Here is a 22,510-nt window from a genome sequence, read left to right as displayed (position 1 = left end):
TCCATACATCCATGTTCTATACCGCTGATCCTGACTAGGGTCTCGGGTCTGCTGGGGCCTTTCCCAGCTGACTCTGGGCGAGAGGCGGGGTATATCCTGAACTGGTCGCCATCAGATTGCAGGGCACATATAGACAAACAACCATTCGCACTCACATTTACACCGACAGTCAATTTTGAGTCTTCAATCAACTTACACTGCATGTTTTGGGGATTTGGGAGGAAACTGGAGCACCTGGAGAAACTCCACGCAGGCAAGGGGAGAACATGGAAACTTCACACAGGATTTGAGCCCGGGCCCTCAGAACTGTAATGCAGATGTGCTAACCAGTTGCCCACTGTGCCGCCCTATTATTATTGTTATTATTATTGGCAGATATGTCAGTGGAGTCATTGCCTTTTTCTGTACGGTTTTAGACTTGGATACATCTTTTCGAAGATGTTGTGATGTGTCTTACAGTGACATTTCACACAGTGTGACTCACATTGGTGTTGTGCTCGCAGTGGGGAGAATGAAAATGAATAAATATTTTCCCTATCCACTTCTCTTCTGAAAAAGCTCCAATTCCTTTTCTGCATCCCGCTCACTCACCTGTCAGTAGACTCTCACCCCTTTCATCCCTCAATCAAACCATGCAACCTTGGTTTTTTGGAAATTCATTCTGATTCTCTGCTCACAAACCAAAATGTTTGTGAACCAAAGCAGTTTTTGAATAGAATTTATCCATTCCAGCCCCAGAACCAAGCAGACACCTGGCAAAGAGCAGACAGCTGGCAGTCCTCCGCCTAGTACCTACGGCTACCCTAGTCTCTAAAAATTTGCACTCTTCAAATTATAAATGCTCGTCAAAATAAGAGATCTGAAACCGTAAAAAAAGTTGTCTGGGTCCGGATCTACACTGGAGCTCACCTCTTTAAAAAAACCCTGGTTTAATTGATAAAATGTAGAGAAAAAAAATTTATCGATTTTTCTTTTGCCCAAGCACATCTCAATAACACACTAACTGCCATGAAAACAAAACCTCCTTGGCGAAGCTAAAAAGGGTAAACAAATTATTACTTTCTGCAGTAGGGAAGACTTTGCCTGCTGTTAATGCTGCATATACCGTATTTTCACGACCATAAGGCGTACTTAAAAGTCTTAAATTTTCTCTAAAATGGACGGGGGGCCTTATAATCCGGCACGTCTTATGTGTCCACGAGTTCCAAAATCTGTAAATGTTGTTGTGTGACTCCGCTTGACTGACTGGGAGCATTTCCTGCTGACACGCTGCTTATGTAGAGGAAAGGCGGACGTGACTGAGGACAGAATGCGGACGTTAAAGGGGGAAGGGTGCGCGTATAAGAGGACGCTAAAGGCACGCCCCCAGTAGGTATATAGTGCCGGGGTGAGCATTGTGCAAAACAACATCGGTTTGGCTAAGGACCCCCGAAAATGGCACCTACGAAGAGACACGCTTACGAAGCACAGTTTAAACTGCAAGCTATCAGTCACGCGGAGGAACATGGGAATCGAGCAGCCGCGAGAGAATTTAAGATTAACAAATCCATGATTTGCAAGTGGAGGAAGCAGGAAAACAAGCTTTTCCAAGTCAAGAAGACGAAGCTGAGTTTCCGCGGAAACAAGGCGAGGTGGCCCGAGTTGGAAGACCAACTCGAGCAATGGATTAATGAGCAAAGAACAGCCGGGAGAAGTGTCTCTACAGTTACCATTCGACTGAGGGCAATAACTCGGAGCTTACCATAAGACTAGGAGGGAGCGCCGGGCGAGTTACGCCACAATTTGTGAATGGATTGTGGGGATGCTTGGGCTAATGTGTCTGCTTGCACTGTTGTTCGAGCTTTCATAAAAGCCGGCATCATTTCTGAGGAGCCGCACGGCAACGAGACTGACTCCGACAATGACGAGAGGGAACCTGGCGTGTTTGATGGAGAACTTGCCCAGCTGTTCATTTTGGATACAGAAGATGAGGACTTTGATGGATTTGTGGATGAGGATTGATCCAAAAATAATGTGAGTACATTGTTAAATACTTCACAGTTCTGAGGTGCGGGGTTCAATCCCCGTCCCCGCCTGTGTGGAGTTTGCATGTTCTCCCCGTGCCTGCGTGGGTTTTCTCCGGGGACTCCGGTTTCCTCCCACATCCCAAAAACATGCATTAATTGGAGACTCTAAATTGCCCGTAGGCATGACTGTGAGTGCGAATGGTTGTTTGTTTCTATGTGCCCTGCGATTGGCTGGCAACCAGTTCAGGGTGTATCCCGCCTCCTGCCCGATGACAGCTGGGATAGGCTCCAGCACGCCCGCGACCCTAGTGAGGAGAAGCGGCTCAGAAAATGGATGGATGGATGGGTTTAGCATGCATGCATGCATGCTACCGTATGTTTTAAACTAACGTATGTTTTACCATGCCTGCACCACTAATACGGTGCGCCTTATGTATGTGTTAAATGCAGAAATAGGCCTCGTAGCTGAGACTGTGCCTTTTAATACGGTGTGCCTTATGGTCGTGAAAATACGGTATGTGTATGTGTGTGAGCGCATGCGTGTGTATACGTGTGTGTGTGTGCACCGATATGTCTCTGTGTGTGTTTGTACACATATATGCATTCGCTTACATTTGTGTGTTTACAGAGCTTTTATGTTATGTCTTCATCTCCACTTTCAATCCCCTCTTTGTTGGTCTGCTTTGTAGCTAAGATAGCATGAGGCGAGACACTGTAGGTTTCATTCCCAAGCTTAGAGGTAAGGGTAATGCCCTAGGTGAGCGTGTGTGTGAGTGTGTTTGGGAGAAAACGAAAGTGAAGCGGTAGCACAAAAAATTATAATTTGCTATGTATTGTACTGTATATGCATGCATGTATAAATTCACCTCTCTTTTCTCTGTGTTTCCTTTTTCTTTCCTGTAACACTGTATGTGCTGTGTGTATTATGCACTTTAATTTGTGTCTCCATGTTTACCTTACCTCCCAGCTGTCTGATCCCAGGCTTATGCTCTAGTCAGTGAGTGGCAGTCAACACCATTCAGGAGCTCACTCCTTGGGGCATAATGCAAGGAAAAAAACAGCTTAGGGGCACATCAATTCTCCAGGCTTAACTGTATGATGTGTGGTGTGTGTGTGTGCGTGTGTGCGTGTGTGTGTGTCTGTGTGTGTGGGTGTGCGTGTGTGTGGGTGTGGGTGTGTTCGACAGATGCCTTTTTTTACAAGAAAGGTACTCAAAAATTAGTATTGGTGGTGGTGTGTGAGGTGGAGATCTTTGTCACATGTTAAATTGTGCTATAATTAGTGTATTGAACCAAATGTCAGTGTAAAAGCAAAGAGATTTAAGGGGATTTAAGCCTTTATTAAACGTTCATAGCCCGCATGACAACTGAGGCAAAGTTTTAAATACAAATGATTTTTATATCCCTAAATGAATATCACAGTCTCGTGAATTACTGTGATAGTGACATGTGATGTGTTTTGTATGTTTTGTCCCAGAAATTATTAAAAGATCGTTTAGAATACTCAAACATGAGAGGTTCTTCTGTCCTTTGTACATTGCATTGTGGATCCTAAGTGAGAGCAGTATCAGTAATATAGTATAAATATTTAAGACATGGCGTTCAAATAATGGAGAACAAAACATGACATTAACACTAGAATGCCCAAAGCCCAGACATTTGGCCTTTCTACCTATAATGCCTCAAGAGGATGCGAGTGGCTGGATTAGTTTGAACTAATATTCCAACTCAGGTGTGAACAGCCCAGCAATTTGGCTTTTCTAATTTGCATGGCCAGACGGCTGGCTCATTCAGTTTTTTCACCATTCTTCACCATCTTGTCACCATTGTTCTGTAAATGAGGCAGTTACTCTCTACTCGCTACACAGTTACTGAAAGAGAACTGATGTTGCTTTCAAAATCAAAATTACTGGCACAACACAGCACGGCATCTACTTTTGTTCGATACATTCCATTACAGATACATACGCAGACCTTTTTATAAACATAGTATATAGTTACTGACGTATACCTGCCAATAGCCAACATGTTCATTAGTAAAATGGAGCTCGCTGTCTCTGAGTACCACAATCTCGGGGCACGGTGAGAGCGTCGGACTGAATTTTCGAATGTACCCTGTGTTGATATTCTGTGTGTTTGTTGTTTCCGTGTGACCAAGTATAATGCAACTATATGTTTATAAGGAGAGCTGGGCGTGTATCTTTAATGAGATGTATTTAATGAGATGCATACAAAAAGTATGCAGTGTTGTGTAAGCGTGTATCTGTAATGAGATGTATCAAACAAAAAGTATGCAGTGTTGTGTAAGCGTGCAACCAGTAATTTCTATCAAAATCAGTGTTTTGTAATGTAACAAGAGAGTGGTAGCGGTTTAGAACTAGTGTAACAATAGTTTCTCACAGCATTGTGTTCAACAACATTGTGTAGTAATTTTTTAAATTTATTTTCTTATTTCGTTATTTCACCAGGATTTTCTGTTTATTTATATAGCACACTTACAATGCCCACAGTCCTACGAAGTTATAAAAAAAAGTATGTATATATAACATACACATACCATTCTTACACAAATGAAAAATATAAAAAGCATACCACAATAAAACACTTCAAAATAAATGAAATACAACCATACTGAAAAATCGAAATGTCAATTGCACTTTTGCACAAGGCCACTTGAATATGAACTATGGAAGAAATAGGAGGGAGGCCTGCTGACTGTTTCGCCATTATTTCGTGAAAAATAATCATCAACTTGCCTATGCTATTTTCAACATCACACAAGGTGGTCTTGACCAAAACTTGTTTTGATAAACCTTTCTTTTTTCAAAGTGGGCATTGTTGTCAACGACCACATTCCGATGTCCCTGTTAAACAATCAGTCAAGCACTTAACGCGTGTCACGTCTGTGTACCGCTAATCTGGCAAAAATGGCCGTGTTTACAAAAGAAAGGTGGCTATTTGTAGGCCGTTGAGTTGTTAATTTTAAACCACAGAGCCTTTGGGCTGTCCTCTAGGCATTGCAGCACAAGTGTTAAAGAGCCACCTGTTTGCTTTCTTGATGTTCAAAAACCCCTTTGTGGTCTCCAAAAGAATTACAGTTAAAGAACAAAAAAACAAGCTAACAAATGCACTACTAAGGAATGATATAAATGATTTCATGTTTCTTTGCTTCCATGCTGCACAATAATCAAACGTGAAAAATCCATACAGCCCCCTCCACACTGATGGTAAACCACAAATTATATGCAAGGAAATTAGTTCACCTAACTCACTTTTGCTGAATGTAAATCCCACAAAGCATTCATTTTGAAGAACAGCATCATTATTTAATTTTCCCCAGCAAGTGAACAACACAATTTCGTTTGATTACGAGCTGTGCACTCATGCATTATAAACGACACAATCATTTCATTACATTTGAAGTCATTGCAGGGGAATGGCGCATGCTAAATCAGTATTCATCAGTCCACATTCCTTGTTTGATGATAATTTCTCATTTCACAAGATTAAACAGCATATTATTGCTGAAGACCTACATAAAGCGTTGGGGCTCAATTTCCAAGAAGAAAAATTATGGGTAGGGGGATGACGCTCAAATCAAGACATTTTGGGATATTTGGTTGGGCTGTATTAAGAACTAATTTGGTTCCGAGGAGATAAAATTACACACAGTAACACTTGCCAGTGTGCGTATGTGCCCTCCTAGGAAGTAGAAGCATGACTGGTGTCAAAGAACCAAGTGCTCCTCCCGCAACACCCTGTGAGCAGACACCAGACAGCACTTGTCCAGAGTGCCAGTCAGAATGTAGGTTCACTGAGAAGACGATCAAAGAGTGCTCCAAGCACCAAGGGATTTAATGTCCCCATGATGAGCGGGGAGAGAGAATCAAGGGGATGGGCTAGGACAGAGAAACGGGGGTGAGATGGAATGAGGGGAAGAAACCAATGAGGGCTAGGAAAGAATGAAAGATGCAAAGCGAGGACGACGCAGAGACTGAAAGCAGAATGCTTGAATGAAGACAAGCATGTGAGAATAGGAGATGAGGAACAGATGGAGAAAAAAGGAACAGAGGGAGAAGGAGATCAAGAGGAACATGGATAGAAAAAAAGGAAAGGAAAGCACTATTAGTGAAAATGAATGGAGAACTAAGAACCTCAGGCTGAAAGCTTCTTAGCAGCATAAGGGATGATTGCAACTATCACATCGCCCCTCATCTTTTTCCCGAAAGTTGCTGCCTTCTTCCAACAATGCATACAGAATAGATTGGAATGATGACTGGGAAGCAAGAAGTGGGCCAAGGAAAGAAGGATGGAGAAACTTGAGGCCTGTAAGAGGAAGAGCAGTTTCGGTCCATTTATTTATTTGATTTTAGAATTAATATTTTACTATTGTCATTAAATGTACTTATCGTCAGACTCATTCAGACTAGTGCGATAAACAATCATGTTATTATGCTGATTATTTTATTTTACTTACAGGAATAGCAATGTCTTGGCTCAATGATTCAAAAACAAAATGTACTCTTTCAGCACGAATTGGCTATTCGCTCTGCCGAAACTCATAGGAGGTGATTTACTGTGATCCCAAATAGTGGGCGCTCAATTGTGTGTTCACTTTAACAGGAACTTATTGGGCGTGTTGCGCATGAGCTACTACGATTGCGATCTTTTACCAAGATCCCAAATAGCGGGGGCTATCACTCGAGAAGGGCTGCAAGCTCTGATGGTTTTTGCCATTTGAGAAAGCTTCACAAGCGCAAAATGAAGTTCGATATTTACAAACATGCATATCAAGAAGTCTATCACTAAAATAATTTCATGTTAGCCAGAAAACACATAAAAGGCATGTCTTTTACTTTGATTTAACTCGCCCTAAGTGAGTGGTAATTGGATTTATGCGCCCACTGTGTTTAAAATTGTTTAAAACTTTTGACAGCACAACCTCAAAACTGCTCTGAGGGAGGCCAGCACCAATTGTCACAGTGCGCTTTAAAGGTCCAATATTTTGGCGAGTTAGACATCCATTGAGTGACTCTCTAACATGAACTTTGTATAAAAGTGTCAATTTCATTTCATTTAGGCTCCAGCACGCCCGTGACCCTAGTGAGGAGAAGCAGCTCAGAAAATGGATGGATGGATGGATTTAATTTTTTTCATCCAAGTGTCTCGAAAAGGCCCTAAACGGCTACTTCTGTTTGACCCAGTTTGTATCTGCTTTGTCCAAATTTGCCTAAGACTGCCCACTTTTCGTTGATTGGTTGTCCCCGTGTAGAAGACCCACTTGTGACAGCACACATTTGTTATGTTGACAGCACTGGCTCGGGAGCGGAGAGGAAGGCGGAGTTCTTTGCTGTTGATGTCGATAAGCTCGAGAAATTCCAATGACCGGATTTCAGGCCCCTCGGCAGAAAAACGTCTCGAACTCAGGAATGTGTGAATGATTCTAATTCATATTTCACATGTTTACTGAGGCACCATTGAGCCAATATAACATCCCAAATACTAGAAAAAGTTGGTTCGGTAAAATATGGGACCTTTAATGACCCAGATGAAAGGAAATGTAGAGTAGAAAGGAATTTTGTCATTGGTAATATGACCTGACTGCTTGTGAATGGCTCCAAGTCAGGCCTTTGATCATTCAGAAGCGCCAAAATTTCATTATTAAATAGATGATATGTTGCAATAATATTTGTTTCTGGCATTTAAAAAATGTTTACATGAGCGAAGAATTTCTCCCCGCCACCTGCCAATTTGCCTACACTACACTGGTACCGCTGTGCAGGCCAATTTGCAGCTGCCTTTCAGATGCCGTATTTACAGATGCAAAATCAGCCCTCGTCTCTGGTTTGATAACTCCCATTGTGCCTGCTAAATTCATATATTTGCAGATACTCCTGTTAGAATGTGCAAAATGAACTACGAAGCGATTTGGAAGATGCGATCCTTAATTGCGCCTCGTTAGAAAAGCTTACGTTTGCGTGAGCAATCAAGTTTGCACCTCTTTTTCCACATGCAAACCTTTAGTAAAACAGACCCTTGATGTTTATCAAAATATTAGACATTTTGCGAATACCTCAATTTCTCGTGTATAATACACACCTATAGATAATACGCACCTCCAAAGTTGACCTCAAAATTCTGGAAAACCTTTCTCCCTATGTATAATGCATTTTTACAAAGCATGATTTTTCTTCTACCGATAAGATCAAAACATGAAGTATTATCTGTATTTAAATTTTTTTCAAATAATTATTCTGAAGTTAAGCACTTTATTTGAACACGAAATTATTTTTATTTATGTGCTCTTATTTTTAAATTCAAAGCCCTACTTTTATTTAGTAAATAAGAAAACACACAGTTGTGTGGTGGTTCGGCACAGCCTTGTCTTATTTTGGTGTTCTCATTTCCTGCACCAAACTGCTTGTAGTTTGCTTTATTGTTTCAGGCTGGGCTGGGCAGCTTCTGGAGAGACACTCATGATTTCCACTTCCACAAGTGGTACTTCGGCCTCCACGCCTGTCTCCTGTATAACCTTTTTGTCTGAGAATTCCTGGTTTTTATTCCCTGTTTTTTTTCTCCACCAGTGCTTTTCAAACTTCGCCCAGCCTGGCTCCACATTGTCTCAAGTCTCTCTTCTCCTCAACCGACCCAAGAACACAAATTATGAGTAAAGGTCACCATCGAACTTAAGTGTCCAATCTGAAGATTTTTTTTGTCCTTTTACACCCCCCTTTTTTTTTTTTTTTTTTTTTTTTTACCTTTTAGCATTTGAATAGCTCTGCTTGTTGTTGTTGTGTGCACCTGTGAGTCAGCAAACCATCATGACAGCTTAGTTAACTCTCTCCTTAATTTATACTTTCAACCCTTATCATTTAGTATTAATTTTGCATCATGCTAAACTGTTTGAATTATTACAGCGTTTTAGCCGTGATATTTTTTAGCAGAGATTATTAGTGCTATTAGACTTTTTTTCTTCACCATTTGTTTACGATACTACAATGGTGAGGAGCTTCACCGCCCAACATGGACCTGGGTGAAGAATGCATCCCATTGGAGCTATGGAGAGAGCGAAGAGTTGGTGCTAAAGTTAAGTGAAGCAATAGAAAAGAATCTATGGGACAGAGGATTTGAACATATCATTTCCTTGATCAAAATGGAGAATGTGAAGTAACTCTCCAACGAACAAACCTTCGGCTGTTAGAAAACTGCAGTTGTTTGTTTACATTCAACCTTCAGTTGCTGGCGCTGCAGCCAATGCGAGTGATGTCATGCAAACTATGATCACCAGATTACAATTTCAGCAGCCCAGCGCCCTCGTACTCGTTAATCATGTTCCACTCTCATCTACTAATAGCTTCACACACCTATTTGCCAAATGCCAATCCAAATGCCGATTTGAAGTGAGCTCTTCTTGTATACTTCAATTAGAAACAAATCATTTATCTATTTATTTATATAATAATAATAATAATCAACAAATAAATAATATAATTGTATTATTATTAATCATTGTGTTTTATGTTCAACCCTTATTACATATAGCACAAAATTGAGTTAAGAGTTGAGTTGATACTATCCAGTAGATTAGCTTTCACCCAGAAACTCTCGAAGAATTGAAGTTTTTGGTTATGAAGTACTTTTTACAAGACTTTTACTATAAAGGTATTGCAGGACATGATGTGTGCTTGGAATGATGAGGAAATTACAACTTTTTAACTTTGACCAGAATAAATAATGTCAAGACCTCACAAGAGCTCATGTCAGCTATCAGCATAGCATTAACTGTAACCTTTTGTTTCACCTTTTTATGATCCTTATTCCAACAAACACCATCGTGTGTTTTATGAGTTTATGTGGCATTGGTTTCTATGACAGTGGGTGTAATCAGCTTTCACTGTCAAGTGCCATCCATGCATTCACATGTCCATGACCATTTTAAATGGAAACCCACTCAAATGTAAATGTAAACATTTTTTTTTTTGTTACAATGTAACAAATGTTTTATTTGGACTAAGGGAGGACCGACATGCAGTACATTGGGAAACATGACAATTATACACACGTGCCAATATCTTGAAATATCCACTGATACTTTTATTAACCCATTTTCTGGCTATGCTCAGGTCTGATGTGATCCCCTCTTAATGTGTCTCCAGGCGTTAGTTATGCTCTATAGCACCTCCAGAGGCGAGCTGTCACACTTAACGTCATACACAAAATCAGAGCGCGCAGAGCTTATGCACATGAAACAAAACACCCACAACCCCACACCCACTTGCACCTTCTGGCACTGAGGATGCGTGACATCTACTGTATGTGCAAATGAAAACACATCCAGTTGGCATATACTGTACACACACTTGAAGTCACATAATTCCACAGAGACACAGAACCAGTATCTGTATACTGTCCATGTACTTTCTAGGATGATGTCTCACTAACTTCAAATTACTATGCAATATCTTTGTGAATGGATAAATGATGTCACACCCCATAAATATCCCCCAGTAAATGCCGAAACCACATGTTTGAACCAATATAATGGAGGCCTACATTTTCAGAAGAAATAACAGTCTGAGCTTGTGTAGAAATACTTAACATCCCAAGAAACGAATTGGCACTCCAAAAATGGAGTTGGCCTGATGTGCAGTGGCTCATAACAAGTGCCAACAGTGTAGTATTTAAGAGGATACTGGCAGTGAAACAGTGTGTGTGACTGTGCTGCCGTTTATGAAGCTGCCAGTGTCTCATTCCTGGCTAAATATGTATATCAGAGAATGGCAGTAAGTCACTCAGATGAACAGACACACGTATGTTCAGAGAAAGTGAGAGTAATAGATGGACAGGAAGACGAAAGATAGAGCTTATTATTTAATGTCATACTTGTCAGAAAGCTGTCAGAAACCACAAAACGGAATGTTTGCCAGGCACTGACACAACTAAATGATTTTTTTTCTTCTACTATCCAATACATGAAAAAGCTTACATAAATTAAGAGCAGGACCCCTCTCATCCTTCTCTAGCTCGTAATGTGCAGACAATTTCTGGTCGGCTTTGAACCAGTGAGCATTGTCAGCAATATCCAACCAACAGAGTGGTAAATAAAAACAAAGGGCTGATGGAATGATCTCTCTATTATGAATTGCTTTTTCAGGTGTACACGCACACAAACGCACACAGACAGACAGGCCATTCCCTTCAGTGATCGTGCTGCAGCTTCAGAAACAATGGCCGCAAAAGTCAAATTAGCAAACAATACGGTGTGCTCTCAGAGCATCTGTGATGAAAACATGTCTGAGCCAGGCTGCATTCCTGCCACCACTTTTATCTCCACCTAACACCCTATCTAACAAATTAGAAATGGGTCCACTTAAGTACTAGTCTAAATCTGTGCATGTGTGTGTGCTCTGTTGTTGGAATATTGTGCATGTCTGTTCATTTAGCAAGAGTGTGCGCTCATTGCCTGCTTCCTCTCTTTGATGTTATTCATAGCTGTTTAAATGTTCCCAGGCACCCTTCATTTGTTAAGGAAGCACCTATTGGCTGATTGTCTGAAAAGAGAGGAGAACGGTAGGTGCTATGGAGTACAGAGTCACTGTGAAGGGTAATTTGATTGGCCAATTAAAAAAATTACTTCCGTGCAAATAGTGCAGGAAACGGTAAGGATTGTGGAAAACAGATAGGTGAACACAGCCCAAATTTGGGAATGAGCATGAAAATGTCACAAAAAAAAATTATAGGAGGCGATAGGGAGAAAGGTTGTACAGTGTTCCCTCGCTATATCACGTCTCACCTATTGCGGATTTAGTCCTTTGTGTATTTTGTTTTTCATATTCATATCGCACATAATTTGCCATATCGTGGGATTTTAAGTGTATGGTGTATTATATTGTGGTAAAATAAAACACATCCTAGCCCAAAACATTAAAACTGGAAAAAAAACACATATTACAAGGAATACGATTTATATAGTGTACTGTACTACTGTGCATTATTATATGAGAGTTTAAATGGGGTTCGTAAAGAAAGTGTTTATAAGAGTATGGTAGAGGTTAATAGGAGTGTGGGGAAGATTAATAAGAGTCTGCGGAGGTTCATACAGCTTTACAGTTTGTATAAATAATCCCCAAAATGTGTGGTCTGTAGTTTGCAGATTTTACCTATTGCAGGGGTGGTCCGGAACCTAACCCCAGCAATAAACGAGGGATTACTGTATAGCAAACATACATGTACTCTTTTTATGTAGTGTGGTGTGATCCTACTTGTCTTTTTATTTCATCCCTCAATGTGTGTGTGAGTGTGCATGTCTGGGAAAACGTGTTTGTGGTCCTCAGTGAAGAATCAAAGCATATGGACCAGAAGTGAGAGAAGCGTAGTTTGTCTGATTAGGTCCCTCCAGGGAATTCAGAGGAGTTAGTGGGAGGTATGCCACTGCTGTGGTTCTTACAACAGTCTTTTACGCGCACACACACACACACACACGCACACACACATAAACACAGACACACACACACACACACACGCACACGCACACGCACACACACGCACACACACACGCACACACACACGCACACGCACACACACGCACACACACACGCACACACACACGCACACACACACACACACACACACGCACACGCACACACACGCACACACACACGCACGCACACACACGCACACACACGCACACACACACGCACACACACACGCACACACACACACACACGAAATGAAGGGTAGAAATATTTATATATACACATTAATGCACACACATTCAGTTAAATTTAAATGTCTATGATGTAATTTCTTTTGCAGTTCACTGTGCATTCATAGAATGGTCCCTGAGCATCCTAATGTTAATTGCTACAAGAACTTGCTGTACTTGTTTGGTTCAGACCAGTTTAAATTGCCAAGTCACATTAACAATGTTGTAAACACGGGCATACGGAGAGAATAAATCCTGGAGACTTTCAGCAGGAGCAGCAGCAAAGAATTTATTGACACACGAGTTTTACGTACTGAATATACAGTATCTGTACTGAACAATATAATGCATTTTGTTATACAACACACTGCATCCATCTAGTCGTTTATCCTGTGTAGTCACAGTACAATAACAATTCCGATGTTGTACATGGACACTGTAATACTGTCTCTTTCTTACACACACAAACAGCACCTGAAAGACTGTTCTCACAATTCACATTGGACACGTGTATGGTAAATCTTTTTCCAGTCCCTTTTGTGCCCTTCAATGTTAAGCCATTCCTTTTCAATCTCTTGGAGTTGAGAACATTTGATGTCCAACTGTTTATCTGCTCTTCAGATAATGGGGCCTGCCCAGCTCTACCTCAATATGCTGATGGTGTCTCAAACTTTCGCCTGTTCTCATATCCTGTTCAGGGTGTGGACTGTTTTATGGCATTTCCGAACAAGGCCCAGGTGAACCTTATCTTTTGATTCTAAATTTAAACCCCATACGTAGATGACCCACACACTGTTTTTTTTTCAAGCTTGTCATTTCAGAAAGATAGTGAGATTTCAGTTTGTTTGTTTTTTGAAAAATTTTTTGCTCATCTGAAAGCCTACCAGTCGAGTTGTATCAGCTTGTTCATTTCTTCTTTGGAGGGGAAGTCTGCTAAGATTTACTGTACGCCGCAGTTTTAATCTGTTTCAACTGTTTGTATAGTCATTGGGTTTCTACAGTATATGAGGCTGCACAGTGGATCGGGCTGCGGCCATTCTGTGTAGCGTTTGCATGTTATCCCCATGCATCTGCAGGTATTCTGGCTTCCTGCCACTTTCCAAAAACATGCATGTTAGGTTCACTGAAGACTCTAAATTGTCCCTATGTGTGGATGTGAGTATGAATGATTGTTTGTCTATATGTGCCCTGCGATTGGCTTGCGACCAAACTAGGGTGTGCCGTACCTCTCGCCTAAAGTCAGCTGGGATAGGCTCCAGCACAAATGTGATGAGTGATCCTAATGAGTATAAGCGGGATAGAAGATGGATGGATGGAGTGATCAATGGATGTGTTTTTATCTTTGGTGATATGCACGTAAAGATCTTTTCATGACTTATCACCTGTTATGTATTTTTCTGACCCGTCGAGAAAACCATCTACCATAAATTCTCGCGGATAATGCACGTTTTCTTCCCCCCAAAATTGTCAAAAGTCAATAGCGCGCATTATACATAGGTATAGGAGCAAATGGAAAAAACTTTCACATTTTATAAATGTATGCCGCCATCTAGTGGTTTTGAAAAAGCTGTACACTTTCATTCCACTATCCCACCGCCACCTAGTGGTTATGAAAAAGGTATATCCTACACTTTCATTCAAATATGGCAGGGGTACGTATGACTGCATAATATGTACAGTTGTGGTCATAAGTTTACATACCCTGCCAGAATTTGTGAAATATTTTTTTATTTTTATTTTTTTAATATGACTGATGACTGATCAACAACCATCATTAATTTATTTATGGTTATTCTGTGTTTAATGATAATACTTTCCTGAAATGCTTGACCGTTGAATTGGAATCCCATTAAAATTTGTTTCGCCTGGTCCTTCATGTTTTCATGTTTCTTTAAAGAATTGTACCCATCTTACAAATTCTGCCTGGGTAATCAAACATATGAGCACAACTGTGTGTTTTCTTATTTACTAAATAAAAGAAGGGTTGTGAATTTCAAAATAAAAGTAAGTAAATTAAAAAAAAAGGATTACGTGTTCAAATAAAGTGCTTAACTTCAGAATAATTATTTGAAAAAAACTAACAAAACACAGATAATACTTCATGTTTTGATCATATGGGTAGAAGCAAAATCATGCATTGTAAAAATGCATTATACATAGGCAGAAGTAGTTTCCAGAATCTTGAGGTCAACTTTGGGGGTGCGTATTATACATGGGTGCGCATTATACACGAGAAATTATGGTAGTCAGACATATACAGTTTGGATGAGCTTTTGTTTTATTGTCTGCCCACATTGTGGCATGGTGGCCGACTGGTTAGCACATCTACCTCATAGTTCTGAGGACACAGGTTTTCTCCAGGTCCTCTGGTTTCCTCCCACATCCTAAAAACATGCATAGTAGGTTAACTGAAGACTCTAAATTGCCCTTAGGTGTGAATGTGAGTGCGAAAGGTTGTTTGTTTATAAGTGCCCTGCGAGAGGCCGGCGACCAGTTCAGGGTGTACCCCGCCTCTCGCCCAAAGATAGCTGGGGTAGGCTCCAGCACACCAGCAACCTGAGTGAGGATAAGTGGTATGGAAAATGAATGAATGAATGCCTGCCCACATGTACAGTAAATATCAGATGTTAATATCATGACATGAATACAAAGGAATATTGGCTTAAGGCATAGTCTGTTCCAAGAAATAATTAGATTCAGACAAAGTGTATAACACTTGTTTGAAAACACCTCACATTTCATAAATAGAATAATATTAAAGGGGAAATGTACAATAAATAAGCTAGCACAGTTCTGTCTTGACTTGGCAGACTGCTTTGTTCTATTCATAACAGAGAGCTATTATAATGATAAGAAACTACACTCATTTACTTAAATGACTCAAAAGCTCTCAACATGACAGGAAATGTTTTTTTAATAATATATGAGACCCACTGCAATATAAAATGTAACTCTGTGAGAGAGAATATGCCCTGATCAGCTACCATACAGTCTCCATTTAGGCACTCTTGTAATGTTGCGGAGTACAAATACTTTGTTATTGTGCTTAAGTAGATTGTTCAAATATCTGTCATGATATTATGGAGTTATTATTATGGAGTTAGTATGGAGTTATGCTACAAGAAATGTGGGGACTTGATAATTGGGTCTTTCATAACAAATAGTTTCAATGTTAACAATCAAACAGTTCTTCATGACCCTGGACAGGATAGGGGGGTAAAAAATGGATCGACAGTCTTTAAAGATACACTGAAAGTTTTAATTTGCACAAGCAAGAAGCAAGTGGACACATTATGAAGAGATGGGAACAGGTGCTTAATAATGTGTTTTACTATGTATATCCTAAAGCAAGCAGTTAGGACAACTGAAGGACAAAATGTTTGTGCTACAATCATGTCCTGACCCATACCAGTTTCTGCAGTCAATCTGTTGTAATTACCAACTACCGTATCGATCACAGATTTGTATCTTATCTGAGTGGACAATTTGTATCTGAGTGGACAATTTGATAGTAGAGTTTATCAGTGAAAATGACAGATATTTACCACATCAAGGATAAACAAGGGTATTAGAGGTTGGAATTTCACAAGATCAGTGGTGAGCCAAGCGTTCATATATTTTCTATCGCTTTTCATGTTCGAGCTGATTCCAGCTGACTTTTGGTAGAAGTCACGGTGGGCGACTGGTTAGCACATCTGCCCCACAGTTCTGAGGACGCGGTCTCCAAATCCAGCAACGCCTGTGTGAAGTTTTCATGATCTCCCTGTGCCTATGTGGATTTTCTACGGGTATTCTGGTTTCCTCCCACATCCACCAAAACATGCATGGTAGGTTAATTGAAGACTGTAAATTGTCCGTAGGTGTGAATGTGAGTGCGAATGGTTGTTTGTTTATATGTGCGCTGCGATTGGCTGGTGACCAGTTCAGGGTGTAACTAACTATCTATGGAGGGAATCTACCACCATGTGATATGTAATGAGATAAACATATAGCATTCAGAATAAGCTGCAGCTGTTTAATGCTCTTTTTGGGGAGTCCAGTCAGAAGACCATTACAATAGTCAAGTCTGCTTGAGATAAAAGCATGGATGAGCTTCTCCTGGTCTGCTTGACACATGCAAGCCTTCACTCTGGAAATGTTCTTCAGATGGTAGAAGGCAGTTTTAGTGATTGATTTGATATGACTGTTGAAAGTCAGTTCGGAATATATCAGAACACCAAGGTTTCGGACTTGGTCTTTGGTTTTTAAAGAGAGTGACTCCAGATATTTACTAACAGCAATCCTCTTTTCTTTATTGCCAAAACAATTATCTCAGTTTTGTTGTGGTTTAATTGAAGAAGAAACTTTTGGCTCATTCAGTTATTTATCTGTTTTAGACAGTGACACAACACATCAATGGAACGACAGTCATCTGGAGACACTGCTAGATATAACTGTGTGTCAACTGGATAGCGATGATAGTCAATATACGGGTTGAACAGGAGGGGTCCAAGAACTGACCCTTGAGGGACCCCATAGGTAATTGCCAGTCGATGAGATTGAACACTTCCCATGGTTACAAAATAACTCCTTTCCACCAGGTAGGACCTGAACCATTTAAAGACTGTTCCATAGTCCTTCCCACGTTTCCAACCTGTTCAGCAGTATATTATGATCTACCATATCAAAAGCCGCACTGAGGTCCAATAAGACCAGCATTGACACCTTTCCCAAGTCAGTATTCAACCTTATATCATTTAGCACTTTGATAAGAGCAGATTCTGTACTGTGATGAGTTCGGAAACCTGATTGAAATTTGTAAAAAAGTACATTTAAGTTCAAGAATCTGCTGAGTTAATTAAACATAACTTTCTCAACAATCTTGGCTATGAAAGGGAGATTTTAGATGGGTATATGGCTTGCTATCATGGAAGCGTACAGCGTTTTACTTTTTAGAAGAGGCTTAATGGCAGCTACTTTAAGAGCTTTAGGAAACTCGCCTGACTGAAGTGAGCAATTGATTATTTGCTGGAATTCAGCTAGCACAGACTTAGCAATAGTTTTGAAAAAGTCAGTTGGTATTGAGTCAAGACACCTCAGCTTCAGGTTCAGCTGCTGAACGATTTTCTCCTCATTTTTTTGGTCGACTGTATCAAATTCTGACATGGTAAAGTTTTTCCTGGGTGGTCCAGATGTAGTATCATTTTATCATTTTGCTGATTTGTGCTGATATTTAACCTGATGGATTTTATTTTTTCACTAAAATAAGCAAATTCATTGCATTTATCAGCTGTTAGGAATTCTGGAGCTATCTGATTCGGGGGGTGAGCTTGTCAACCACAGCAAACAGAGTGCGAGTATTGTTGAAGTTCTTACTGATGATTTCAGAAAAAGTGTTGCTTTCTAGCCCTTACTAACACTTGGTTAAAATTACAAAGACTTTGTCTGTAGAGGTCATAGTCAATTTGGAGTTTAGTTTTTCTCCACTTACGTTCTGCTTTCCTACACTTTGATTTAGAGGTCTTTACTATCATACTCCTCCACGGTCAAGATGTTTTAGTTTTAATAGGAGGGACAGCATTCATGACATTTGAGATTTTCCAGGTGAAATTATCCAAAAGTTCATCAACTGTCTCAGCATTCACAGTTTGTGGCACAGCAATGGTCCCCATAAACTTCGTGGTGGTACTCTCATTTATGTACATTTTCTTAATAGACATATTGGTTGTCTGAGCTTTTGGAAGAATCTGTAATTCAAAGAATACACAAAAGTGGTCAGTAATAGCCATATCCTTAATGTCAACTGATAGAATTTCAACATCCTTGAAGATGACCAGGTCTAAGATGTGACCTTGAGTATGGGTTGGACTCTAAATATGTTGAGAGAGGTCAAATGTGTATAGTATAGCAGAGAGTTCTTTAAAAAAATGTCCATGTTAATGTCAAAATTAATGTTAAAGTCTCCCGTTATGAAAAGTCTCCCGCCTTTTTTCCCTATTCGACACTTGTTCATAAAATGGCAGAGTTCAACTGCATTCAAATTATAGAAATCGTACAAATGTCACGATCAAGCACATGAAATAATTAATATTGAATGTCTTCCAAGAAGGTGATAATTAGTTTTTTTTTTAATGCATGTGTAATGCATTCATAATGACATATCATGATATAAAATTTCAATCAGGGACATTCTTATCTGACAATTCAATGTGCCTTGAAATTAACCAAATATTTCAATATTTACCCATTTTGGAAGCTCTTAGCAGCTGTTTAATGAACAGAAATTCCTCCTAAGCATGATTAATTGCATTATAATGTGAAGGAAACGGTCCTTTATTTGCTCGTTAATAAATGTCACAAAGTGAGTCCTCAGTGTTCGGTTACTTAGTATGCTCTTTTAGCCCACATAGTCTTCACATTTGTCAATTCAATACAGTCCTAATTTAAACTATTATTGTCAGATGTGTTTGTATTACAATGGAAACATCAGTAGCATAAACAAAAGTCCTGACTGTGAACCTCAAAATTCTCAGCAGGAATGTGCCTGACCTATTTCACATTCATATTCACACATTCAGTCTGATTCAGGGAGCACATACAGTGACAGTGAAGTTTTGTACCGTGTCACATGTACTTTAAGGCATGAGGCGGGTTACACCCAATAGCAGGGTACATTCACATTTACATTCAGTACACCATAGTACACGGAGAAGAACATGGAAGCATGTAGAGAACATGCAAAGAAAACACTTTTGAGGGGCCTATCATAATGTTTGAGCTATGGTTAAAAAAAACAAAAATTGAATAAGGTAAAATGCACTAGATGAAATATGAGCTTGTGTAATAGTAGATTAGATATATAATGTTTGAGAATATATTTATTTCAATTGTCTTTTATTTGGGCAAAAGTAAGTAGTCGAAGTTAAGTTTTATGACAAATTTACTCAGCATTTAATGTTCAGTTAATTGTGCAAATTATATATTTCCTGCTACAGAAAAGTACACTTTTTCAATATAGTAGAAGAGTCTGCTTAATTTACAAATAACTTATATTTGGCAATCCTGATCCTTCCTTCTTATGTTACACAGATTATCATTGCAGCTAACTATGGAAAAAAACAAACAAAAAACTACATTAAAATGTGGACTCCCTCCTACAAACTTCGAAAATATTGCTCATATTCAGTAGATTTAAAAGTTTTCCACACCCCCTGCTCTATTGCTATGTATATATATATATATATATAAAGAGAGAGACTGCGATTGGCTGGCAACCAGTTCAGGGTGTACCCCGCCTCCTGCTCACAGATAGCTGGGATAGACTCCAGCATACCCGCGACCCTAGGGAGGATAAGCGTGTAGATAATAGATGGATGGCTACAGAGAGAAAGCTGGTTTAGCTATTTTGCCCCGCAGAAACTGTACGACTTTGCGAATGTCATTACAGTGTTTGGAACAGCAGAACGTATGACCTACAGTAGCTCGTCTGTATTAACATAACACAACATAAGATTCTACACATATATACTGTACATTTTGGCCCTGGTATAAAACAATCTTACTTGTTCACTGTATCTGTGAAAGCTGATCACTTATCTACTTTCCTAATTCTCTGCTCCCAGTGACAAATAATGAAATGCACACTGAGAGTCAGGGTCATTTCCTAGTGCCAATGGATACTAATGGGTTCCGTTTCGGATAATCTCCATCTAATGAAATGCTTAGGAACCCTCTTAAATATGTTCTCGGGTGGTTTTTGCTGCCTTGCAAAACCAAATCTCGACTGCTCGCATGACTTATTTACAAGCATATTATATATTACCGAATTAGATTCCCTAATTACTCGTGATTATTCAGAGAAACTAAATCTCTAGCTTGTATATGATGTATCATTTCAAACCTTGGTGATACCCCCAAGACAAAATTAAGTGATTGCAATATATATTGATTTCATTAGAAGAGAACCAGAGGGTCCTCTGAGCCCTTTCAGATATTCCAAATGTCAATGAATTAAACAAAGTATGTCCTTTGCTGAGTACTTTAACTGCTTCTAACTAAATCTGTGGTTTTAAATTTATCGTCTCTGCTATATTTAAATATTCAGCATTTGGTCTAAGCTGTTTAGGGATCGTGTTAACGCTGAAGAAAACAAAACTTGTTTTCCAATCAGTTTTCTCATTGTAAAAGCTGCATGGTGGTAGCATGAAATGCAGTCTTCCCCATATTGAACCCAACTGAGACAACTGAACCAAACTGAAGCATTTTAATAACACCTGGGGAAACCTGTGGAGGTGCGTTTAGTCGATGATTAGTGTGTGACACTCAGTTTAAAACATTTATGGCCTGCAAAATTTGGGCTGATTTCTTCATAGTATTAAATTTTTTTGAATTCCTGATTTCGTAGGTTTTATGCCCAAATTATGTAAAAATAAACAAATAAATACTTGAAATAGTTTAAATTGTGGGCCCTGAATCTATAATCTTATAATTATGGAAATGGAATTATGGAAATCAATAAACTTTTCCTTGATATTCTAATATAAATTTTTTTTTTTTTTTCATAATATATATATATATATATATATATATATATATATATATGCGGCACGGTGGCCGACTGGTTAGAGCGTCAGCCTCACAGTTCTGAGGTGCGGGGTTCAATCCCCGTCCCCGCCTGTGTGGAGTTTGCATGTTCTCCCCGTGCCTGCGTGGGTTTTCTCCGGGCACTCCGGTTTCCTCCCACATCCCAAAAACATGCATTAATTGGAGACTCTAAATTGCCCGTAGGCATGACTGTGAGTGCGAATGGTTGTTTGTTTCGATGTGCCCTGCGATTGGCTGGCAACCAGTTCAGGGTGTACCCCGCCTCCTGCCCGATGACAGCTGGGATAGGCTCCAGCATGCCCGCGACCCTAGTGAGGAGAAGCGGCTCAGAAAATGGATGGATGGATGGATATATATATATATATATATATATATATGAGAAAGGAACATAATGTTTGCCTTTGGAGATTTTCTGTGAGCACAGTCAAGTTTCTGTAAAATTTACAGCTGAGTTTCTTTAAAATTTACAGCTGAGTACACATACCTACCTCGTAGAGTAGGGTAGGTAGGGGTTACTTGTGTGACATTTGTTGCATCAACAAAGCTTCAAAATTATCCTGCTTTGATATGGATAAGAAACCCAAAAAATAGATGAGGTCAGCATTACTCAACACAGACATTTAAAAATGTGTTGTTGTTTTTTGTGTCTAAAACACTGGCAGATTCTCACCCAATGTAATATGCCAAATACCTGCATCAGTCATAACCTTTCTAAAACAATTCTTTTGACAATATGTGTATGTCTGTTCTTGTGTGTGCATGGGAATTTGTATGGATGTCTACAGGTTTTGTGTGTGTGTGTACAATACGTGTGTTTTGAATACCCTGTCAGCACATTGTGTCTGAGGCTACATAGTATTTACACAAATTCAGGCATACAGGATGCATATCTTATTTGGATTATGTATAATACACTGATAGAGGCCTTCAACATCCATCAAGAGTGAAAAGTGAGAAGGCAGAGACAAAAAGACAGTTGTGTGTGTGTGCGCGCGTGCTTGCATGCGTCGAGGGGAGGTTTGCATGGGTATGATGTGTGAATCTGGTGAGTGAAATGGGGAGAAAAGGTTTAACACTTTGAATCTATGAGCACAAAACCTTTTAAATATGCAGGTGGAGAAGAATAGATTTGTGGAGAGATGGGTGTTTAAGATTCAAACAGTGGTGAGATTAAAAAGGGAAGATTAACAAAGGTGAGACAGTGCATGAGAAACTGG

Source organism: Phyllopteryx taeniolatus, chromosome 4 (assembly GCF_024500385.1).
Source record: "Phyllopteryx taeniolatus isolate TA_2022b chromosome 4, UOR_Ptae_1.2, whole genome shotgun sequence".
Taxonomy (NCBI): Eukaryota; Metazoa; Chordata; class Actinopteri; order Syngnathiformes; family Syngnathidae; genus Phyllopteryx; species Phyllopteryx taeniolatus.
This window is presented reverse-complemented; position numbering follows the sequence as displayed.